Raw genomic sequence first — 9995 nt, forward strand, 5'->3', positions numbered from 1 at the left:
ATGCCAAAGACCAGTTGACTCTTAAAAATAGATAAACTGAAATCTCCATTCTTATGGGTTGGCCTAATGGATACCATACATATTGTCTAGATAAACAAACTCCAGCTAAATATGACGCATGTTATGGTTTTAGAAAGAGAAATTGGCATGCTCAGCTCAAATGTTTGCAGTAACAAAGGGTCTGGGTGCCGGGTTCAAATGGCATATACTTGAAGAAAAGAAAAAACAGCACTTACTGGAGTATTCTTTAAGTTTTCATATTTTTGGAAGCAGATGTAAGAACAAATGTTCGCGTTTCGGCGGCAACCTTCTTCAGAGTTTGGAAAAAATAAACAATCACTCATATTTATAGATGATATCACATTGCAGTACTGCTTCTTTATTTTTTCCCAATCATTACTTACATTAATTATTTACATAAATGTTCTACTATTTTCCACAAGAGCTTCAAAATAATAATAAACAAAGAAATGTGCACCTGTTGCTCACAGGAAGTAACCCAATGTAAGTTCTTCATTCAGGTCTCTAGGGCTCTCTGTTTGTAAGGCATGGGTATAATATTCCTCTCTTTGTAACAAATGTTGTTTTACAATAAATTCTACCCTGACATACATTTTCTTTCCTGTATGAGGGTCACACCATTATGACATGGAAAATTGTCTGAGGGGAGGGTAGATAGGAAATGCTGAGGGGGTGCATATTAGTCTGCTCTTACCAGTCTGTCCCTTAGGTTTCTAGCACATTTAAAAGTGAATCAAGGGATATTCTGAAAAGCCCGCCCCACAGAAGGGTCTGTAGACAGAACATGCCAATTCTTTTTAATGGAAGATTTACCAGGAATTAGTAGACACAAATACAGTAGGTTGATCATTAGGAGGGACAGGTGTAGAGGTCAATAAACATTCCCGTGTAACATTACATACTTTAGAAACACAATTATACAACACCTTCTCATCATAACCCTTTGAGGCAAACTGATCACACAAGGTGGTGGCTTGTTTTTCAAATTCATTGTCAGTATCACATATACTTCTGACCATCAGCAACTGTCTGTAAGTTAGACTGCATGTAAAAGAGTAAACAGATGGTAATTTGTATAATGCAGGATTTTTTGTATTTTTTTTGGTGATACGCAGTGCATTGTCTTTGCGAACCAGTACATCCAAAAAACGACGTTTCTTCACTGGATTCAAGATTCAACAGTCTGAACTCTTCCAATTGCTCATATGTTCCATTCCAAATAAAAAAAACATTATCAATGTAACAGAACCAACATTTAAAAAGTGGGCAAAACTCATTACCGTTATAAACAAAATCTTCAAACTTCCCCATAAATAAATGCACGTAATTCAGTATGAACATGGACCCCATTGTAGTGCCCTCTGACTGAATATAGAAATTATTCTCAAACTTGAAGTCGTTTTTGGTGAACACCACTTGAGCCAGTTCACATAAAAGTCAATTGGGGGCACATGTTCATCTCGTTGTCCCAGAAATTACAAAAATCCTCTAACCCCTCACCATGGGGTGTTAGTATATAAACTGGTCACATTCATTGTGCAAGAATTTATCATCCCTATGCACAAAGCATTTGGCCTTTGGGTCTTACTAATGCACCTAAACAAAACAATAACACTAACTGCCACGCTCATAATAGTTTAATCCTCTATTATACTGTATATCTTAAAATAGAGTAGACATTATATATTTATGTCCAAGGGAATCCTACGTTTCAGTGCTCAGGTAGACTTGTCACTTTGTCCGTTGTTGAACACGAACCATTGGAGTTGTCGTCATTGCAGAGGGAGACAGGCAGTACAGTGGCGAACATTTGTCGCCTTGGATTTACTTTTTGCCGCATGAGGTGTCAATATGCTGCATCTGACAGGCTTGGCACTTCCTGCAGTTTCACAAGTTAAGAAAGATATACGGTACCAGTCAAAAGTTTGGACACAGCTACTCATTTCAGGGTTTTTCTTTATTTTTACTATATGCCAAGAGTGTGCAAAGCTGTCATCAAGGCAAAGGGTGGCTACTTTGAAGAATCTCAAATATAAAATATATTTTGATTTGTTTAACACTTTTTTTTTGGTTACTACATGATTCCATATGTATTATTTTATAGTTTTGATGTCTTCACTATTATTCTACAATGTAGGGAAAAAAAAAACTGAAATGAGTAGCTGTGTTGGAGAGGACGGAGCAGAGGGCAGACACAATGCAGCGCCCAATGAGCATTTTTTGGTCAAGGGAGCAACACCGGAAAGTGGCACCTGAGACATTGATGCCGGCTAACTCCCCACCAGATTCCCCCCCTTCTGTCAGCACTGGGCTTTGAATAGGCAACCCTATTCGAAATCCACAAATATTTGATAGTGATTTTCATTGGATTGGAGATGGGGCCCACTGTGGAACATTTGTACAACATCCACACTCTCTCACCCACGCACGCTTGCGTAACTCGACTAACTCTGCAATAATTTCCCAAATTCTCCTCAGGAATACTGTGAATAGACAAGGGGGAGGGAAGCGAATGTAGTTAGCGAGAGGGTGTTTGATGGTGCTCCCCTGTTGAGTCGGTTAATGCCAGGTGGTGCGCGTTGAGGAGCCAACCCACTGGGCAAAAACTGGTTGAATCAACATTGTTTCCAAGTCATTTCAACAAAAAATTCCATTTGATGATGTTGAATCAACTTGGAAAACTGATTAGATTTGAAAAAAGTCATCAACGTACCTAAATCCAATGACATGGTGACATTTTTGGCTGATTACACATTGAATTCACTTTAGTTAAATAACTCAACCAAATGTAACACATTTCCCCTGTGACCAGTGGGAACTGTGTCAGTGGGAACTGTGTCACAGGGCACCTTCATAAGCATGACATTGCTGATTTACAAAGCCTTGCACAGCTTAGGACAACAAGCATGAATAATGTCTCATTTAGTGTTGACGTCTTAACAAACCAAGTGCCTTTTTTTGATAAGATACTATTCAGAGCCCCAGCCAGCCCGAGAGCAAAATAATGACAGTCTTTGTTTCATAAAGTTTTGTTAGGGGGACAAAATGAAAATTATTCCCAAAAGAACGCAAGTGAATTTACAAGTAGGTTTACTTTTACTGTACTCGTTCACAATTATGTGTGTCACCGGAAAAATATATTGAACTGAAATAATCTGACATCATTGGCTGTCCTTTCAGTTCCTTTGGATCACAATTTGTTGCTTGTTTTCCACCAGAAATCAACCATCAAAGACTAAGACAGGATATCCATTGGGAACCTGAGAACACATTAATGGTGCTAATGAAAGGGATTCGTCATGATTAAGATTAGATTTTGTTTTATCTGCCACATCAAGTATCCTTTAGTGCCAGTTTCCTTTCGTCCCTTTGGCACCATTTTGTGGCTGATCAACCGTGTTCATTTAAAATGCATGCATATCAGTTAACCATTATAATTCCAAATACCATGGGCCAGCCGCCCTTTGGTATGAACATATGTCAGTGGGGAGAAATAAAATATATTGGTTTGCGCTGTGATTATGCCCCATAGTAGAAGGATGGGTAGTAGGATGGGTAGTAGTTAACTATTGAGTGATTTGATTGTATCTGTACAAGCACTTCAGAAGTAAACTAGAAGCTGTATTATTTCTCATGAATCTGAAATCCTATCAACATACATGTTTTAGCATTGCCAAACAGTGAGTGTACAAAACATTAGGAACACCTTCTCTTGCCATGACATAGACTGACTAGGTGAAGCTATGATCCCTTATAGACGTCACTTGTTAAATCCACTTAAAACAATGTAGATGAAGGGTAGGAGACAGGTTAAACAAGGTTTTTAAGCCTCGATACAATTGAGACATGGATTGTGTATGTGTGCCATTCAGAGGGTGAATGGGCAAGACAAAAGATTTAACTGCCTTTGAACAGGGTATGGTAGTATGTGCCAGGCGCATCAGTGTCAAGAACTGCAACGCTGCTGGGTTTTTCACACTCAATAGTTTCCTGTGTGTATCAAGAATGGTCCACCACCCAAAGGACATACAGCCAACTTGACAACTGTGGAAAGCATTGGAGTCAACATGGGCCAGCATCCCAGTGGAATACTTTTGTAAAGTCCATGCCCTGACGAATTGAGGGCAAAAGGGCTACTCAAATATGTGAAGGTTCACGCATACAGTGCTTTCAGAAAGTATTCACACCCATTGATTTTTTCTACATTTTGTTGTGTTACAGCCTTTCAAAATTTAAAAGCCACTCGCACATCTGAGCAATCTTTTTTGCAGGTGCATGGTAACAGTTGAACAAGATGAAGGAAAAAGGAAACCGCACACTGTTCTTGATAGTATCACTGATCTTTAATAAGCTTACGTATCGGCCTCACGGCCTTCGTCAGAGCTTTTGTGAGTTTTTTTTAAATTAGCACTTATTTAGACCTAGCCCCACCCACATCCGTTCCACGCATCGAAAGTGGTTGGAGGCGAAGGAAAAACAATATGCATTTCATAAATATTCAAATAAAGTGTGTAAATAAGACATATTAAACACGTTTGTAAAACCACAATGAGAACATAGACCTACCGAGCAAGTCTTCATTAATCATTGGGTACATCGTACGAAAAACATCAGAGTAACCTTAAATAGGGGCATAATTCATGTTCAAATTCATGATTAATGAAAACTTGCTCGGTAGGTCTATGTCCTCATTGTGGTTTTACAAACGTGTTTAATACGTCTTATTTACACACTATTCAAATATTTATGAAATGCATATTGTAATATTTGGTAGCACTTATTTGTTTTTCCTTCGCCTCCAACCCCTTTCGATGCGTGGAACGGATGTGGGTGGGGCTAGGTCTACATAAGGGCGCAATTTTTTTTTTTACTCACGAAAGTGATGCTATCAAGAGCAGTGTGCGGTTTCCTTTTTCCTTCATCGTTATGTTACAGCCTAAAATAGATACAATTTAGTTTTTTTTTGTCACTGACCTACACACAATACCCCATAATGTCAAAGTGGAATTATGTTTGTTTTTTATGTTTACCAATTAATAAAAAATGAAAAGCTTAAATGTCTTAAGTGATAAGTATTCTAACACTTTGTTATGGCAGGCCTAAATAAGTTTAGGAGATAAAATGTGCTCAACAAGTCACATAATAGCTTGCATGGACTCACTGTGAGTGCAATAATAGTATTTAACATTATCTTTTAATGACTACCTTATATCTGTACCCCACACATAGAATTATCTGTAAGATCCATCAGTCGAGCAGTAAAATGAAAACTTAATATTAGGAAGGTGTTCATAATTTATGGTGTACTCAGTGTACACTGGAGTTGCTTGCCAAGAAGACGGTGAATGTTCCTGAGTGGTCGAGTTACAATTTTGACTTAAAGCTACTTGAAAATCTATGGCAAGACCTGAAAATGATTGTCTAGCAATGATCAACAAGCAAATTGACAGATCTTGAAGAATTTTGAAAAGAATAATGGGCAAATGTTGCATAATCCAGGTGTGGAAACATCTTACACAGTTAGCCAAGTTAACGTTAGCTAGCTAGCTTGGTCAGAACGACGGTTCGACCAGCACCGGTGCCCAACATGACTAATGTTATGTGAGGCCACCACAAAGCTTGGTTAATTCTCTCAGTAAGTAAACATTTGTGAGGAGTTTATTAAATATGCATTAACATGTATTTTCATTATTTTATAAAGGTAAAGAGACGCCAACTTAGCTATGTAGCTAGTTGGCTTACGTAGCGATGCGAATTTGTTGTCGTATCTGAGATAATTTTGCTAGCTTGATGTGTAATGGTTACATAGCTAGCTAAACTAGCAAAGTTAGCTCATTTTGGCCTCTCAAACAAATTAATTGAATGGGCAACTTGTTTCTTATTTTAACACTTCGCTTCCTAGCTAGCTAATGTTACCTACTAGGAAAGAACTGTAGTTGAGTAACATTTGAATATAGAATTAATAGTGATGGGTGACATTAGCTACTTTGCTAGTAATGTTAGCCAGTTAACGTTAGCATCTGGTAGATAAGCTAGCAGTCAAACTAAAGTACCTGTTACAGTAATTGCTAGCTAGCTACCTGCTTACCCCATTTTATCATTATTGGCTAAATTACTACATTAGTGAACTAACTTGTATTTTATTTTAAAAGGTGAAATGGCGGATGAATAAACTACAATCCTGACCTCCTTTGGTGCCATATTGTGAATCGCTGTTTGTGGAAGCACCATTTTAATGTAACTAGTTAATAGTTTACTGGCAAATAGGGAGCTACTTCACATGGTGATATGGCAGAGTGCTGTCCAGCCACATGGTGGTAACCAACCATCTCGAGCACCTCCAAGTCTGCCATCCACAACATTTTAATGTAGTTACCTAGTCTGAGGGGAAAAGATTTGCTTGTAAGTGCTTTTTGTAATCTGTGATCAGTAGTGCCTAACTTTTTAAATAAAATAAAATACCTTAGACCAAACTATAACAATTACTTGACCCTTAACCTAAAATAAAAACAAATATACTGAATAAAAATATAAACGCAACATGTAAAGTGTTAGTCCCATGTTTCAATAAAAGATCCCAGAAATGTTCCATACACACAAGAAGCTTATTTCTCTCAAATTGTGTGCACAAATTTGTATTCATCCCTGTTAGTGAGCATTTCTCATTTTCCGAGATAATCCATCCACCTGACAGGTGTGGCATATCAAGAAGCTGAATAAACAGCCAGCCACCCAGATAGCTGATGAAACAGGAGTATTTATTTCTGTCTGTAATAAAGCCCTTTTGTGGGGGAAAACTCAGTCTGGTTGCGCCCCTGCCCAGTCATGTGAAATCCATAGATAAGGGCCTAATGAATTTATTTCAATTGACTGATTTCCTTATATGAACTGTAACTCAGTAAAATCTTGGAAATTGTTGCATGTTGTGTTTATATTTTTGTTCAGTATAGTTTTATGTTTCACTCTGAATTCTGCCTGTCCAGGTTGGTGGAGGGCTGGTTGATACTGATTAAAAGAAGGCCCAAAGCATTATTTCCTGACTTCTGGCACACTGTCCCTTGCATTCAAGAATCTTCTTGCGAAGATATGTGTCTGTGATCTTGTGGAAAGACAGGGCTTGTAAGTAAAATTCTCTCTTTATGTGAAATATCTTCTTGCAGAACTCTGCCATCCTGGAATATTAACCCTTTCACACGTACCATCACACGGGGTGTGATCGTTCTACAGTGGTCCCTGAAGCGTACGATCACACCCCGTGTGATTAGAACACTAATTTAGAATGCTCATTTAGAACGGCCAGTTTCGAATGACGCAACAATCAACATTTGAGCTGGCCACACTTTTTTCAGAAACTATTTACACAAACAGTCCTTACGTAAACTATACCATGAATTAGCTAATAGCAATTACTATTGAAAGTAATCCGACAATTAGTTTCAGCGCGCAGCTGGCCACACTTTTTTCAGAAACTATTTACACAAACACAGTCCTTACAAAGTTATGTCCAGAATGTGAGCAGTTTATTTTTGGATGCAATGTTCAGATATTCACAGAAGTATCTATAGCATAACACAATCATCCTAACCGGAAAAATGTAGGCTACATTTGTCCTAGCGCTGAGGAAAGATTGACGCAACACAAGCGGTCATATTTTCTAACTCTCGGCTGACATAAACTACACTATGAATTAGCTAATAGCAATTACTATGTACAATTAATAACATCACGGGTTTGCTCACCGTTGATCAAAATAATTGAGTAAAACACTTTCTAGAAATCGAAAGTAATCCGACGATTAGTTTCAGCGCGCAGCCATGCATTTTTTTCCTCACAGAAACCGAAGATAATAACAGACAAGATGAGTTCGGTCTGTTTATAGTATGCACGTTGAAGGGGTGTGTCTACCGTCGTTCACATCCCACCATTCATTTCCAGAAGTCCTCAAAAAATGAGTGAACTCTTACTCACCTCATTTTGTTATAACATCTTTGGTCAGACGATTACGTGAAACCCAGAATGCATTGTATGTCAACAAACATGGCTCCATACACATAGCTGGAATTAGCTTAGCTCATCATAATCAGTATAACCTTCAAATAAGTATTTTACACACATAATATGTGCCCATTACAATCTATGCAAGAATCGGAATGCATGATTTGTCACCTAGAATTGAAAACATGTGAATAAAACAGTAAATAGACAAATAATTACCACACAAAACATTTTCTGATGGTGATTTATTGATACAAGTGACGCATGCCGGCAGTCAATCACGTACCCTCTCACTCTGAGCCCTTCAGTGTTGTTGTTTATGTATGTAGCTAGTGAGCTAAGCTGTAGCATTAGCAATGTCTTTCAAAAGGAGAACACTCACAAATGTGGAAATTCTGGAGATTTTTTTTAAATTCTGACAATGAGTCTGAGTATGAAAGTCAGGAATCAGATTCTGACAGTGACAGTGAGGAGCTGCCCCCCAACCTTGTAGCCATTGAGAACCCTGAATCTGAGGTTCCCTTGTCCACTGACGAAGTACCAGGTCCCTTTGAAGATGCTGGTGGTGATGGAGGCAGACCGACAGTGGATGAAGTACAAAAATAGACGACTATTACATATTGGCCTATGTGTTTTCTTGCTGTGTTTTCATCCAGTAAAACTGTTAAGGAGTGTACGTTAGCATACAAAAGCTGTCCTCAATCTTCAGCTGGAAAGATGTCCAGTTCCAGTTATGATATTGGCAAATACTGTTTGTGGTTTCTGAAAGTACAGAATAAAGAGGAATTATTAATTAGAATACAATATAAGGATATAGCAATAAAACAATATTACAAATAACATAATAAACACTGCTATAAAAATAGTTTATTGCATTGACAAAATCACAGATTTGAGTTATAACAGTAAGAAACTAACTTTTGAGCTCCACAAGGGGGCAAGGCAGGGCAGAACAGAGCTATGCTGAATAGACCAAATAAACAAACCATGGTCATATGTTTTATTTTATTTAACTAGGCAAGTCATTTAACAACAAATTATTATTTACCTATGATGGCCTACACCGGCCAAACTCGGACAACGCTGGGCCAATTGTGCGCTGCCCTATGGGACTCCCAATCACAGCCAGTTGTGATACAGCCTGGATTTGAACCACGGTGTCTGTAGTGATGAGATGTAGCACTGAGATGCAGTGCCATTGACCGCTGCGCCACTAGGGAGTCATAAGGTCAGGGTAGCTTCAAAATACAACACAAGCTAATACTTCTCCGACGCAACTAGCATTGTTTTACAGAGCTAATAGAGGAATGTAGCTAGCTACCTAAGCACGATTGAATATAACATAAAGGTTATAAAATGAGTAACGTTACCTCACGTGTCCGCGGTTATAAAGAATATACACAAATCTATTATGCTCCATACATACAGTACGCTACAATTACAACGTAATAATGCACTTACTTTGATAGAAACGCACACATTTCCAAAGTTATTACTAGTAACGAAAACAATGAGGACAACAGATGGAAAATGTGAACACGTGTGCAGATCCTGTTCTGACGGGAGATTAGCAAATGTCTGCAGACTTGAACTGCACAAACAATTGGAAAGTGCTTGGGGAATTTTGTCCGGGTCAGAAATGTCCCAAAAATTAAATTGTCCGCAAAAGAAAAAATGACTATTTTTATGTGAATGAATGAGGAGGCGGAACACACCTAAATTCAAACTGTTCTTAGAAAATAAAAACTTGTTAGAAAATCATTTGAAATTGAAGTTGAAGCAGCCTATAAATAAAAACAGTCTGCATGCTTTGGTTTGAGGACAGCGCGGATTAAATGCACTGTTACGTATCAATCACATCCTGGAATGGAGAGAACGTTCGAACATCACGTGCATAAAAAAACTCACGCTGGGGCGACCGTTAGAGATATTTGGAACTCACGTGTGAAAGGGTTAACACAGGGGTCTTGACTGCGTCC

General features: G+C 38.3%; 1 long non-coding RNA gene across 1 annotated transcript; it reads right to left on the minus strand.

Moving 5' to 3' along the window:
- Window positions 1-8246: 8246 nt before the first annotated feature.
- LOC145859326 (uncharacterized) lies at window positions 8247-9741 on the minus strand. Its single transcript, XR_014379528.1, has 3 exons — window positions 9478-9741; window positions 9065-9229; window positions 8247-8778 (listed from the first exon to the last, which is right to left on the minus strand). It is a non-coding gene; the product is annotated as an uncharacterized LOC145859326 (long non-coding RNA).
- Between the last annotated feature and the right edge of the window lie 254 nt (window positions 9742-9995).

The sequence above is a fragment of the Salmo salar genome, chromosome 12 (assembly GCF_965601325.2).
Source record: "Salmo salar chromosome 12, fSalSal1, whole genome shotgun sequence".
NCBI classification, from domain to species: domain Eukaryota; kingdom Metazoa; phylum Chordata; class Actinopteri; order Salmoniformes; family Salmonidae; genus Salmo; species Salmo salar.